A 229-nucleotide genomic window follows, 5' to 3' on the forward strand; every position below is an offset into this window, starting at 1 on the left:
AAAAAAAAAAAAAGAAAAAAAAGTAAAAGAAGTCATTATATAAAAAAGATACTTGCATACACATTATAGCAGCACAATTCGCAATTGAAAAATGTGGAACCAACCCAAATGCCCATTAATGAGTGGATAAAGAAACTGTGGCATGTGTGTGTGTGTGTGTAAATATATCTCATACATATATCTCATATATCATATATCTATCATATATGTCATATATGTCATACATCAT

Source organism: Colobus angolensis, unplaced genomic scaffold (genome assembly GCF_000951035.1).
Source record: "Colobus angolensis palliatus isolate OR3802 unplaced genomic scaffold, Cang.pa_1.0 Scaffold156, whole genome shotgun sequence".
Classification (NCBI taxonomy): domain Eukaryota; kingdom Metazoa; phylum Chordata; class Mammalia; order Primates; family Cercopithecidae; genus Colobus; species Colobus angolensis.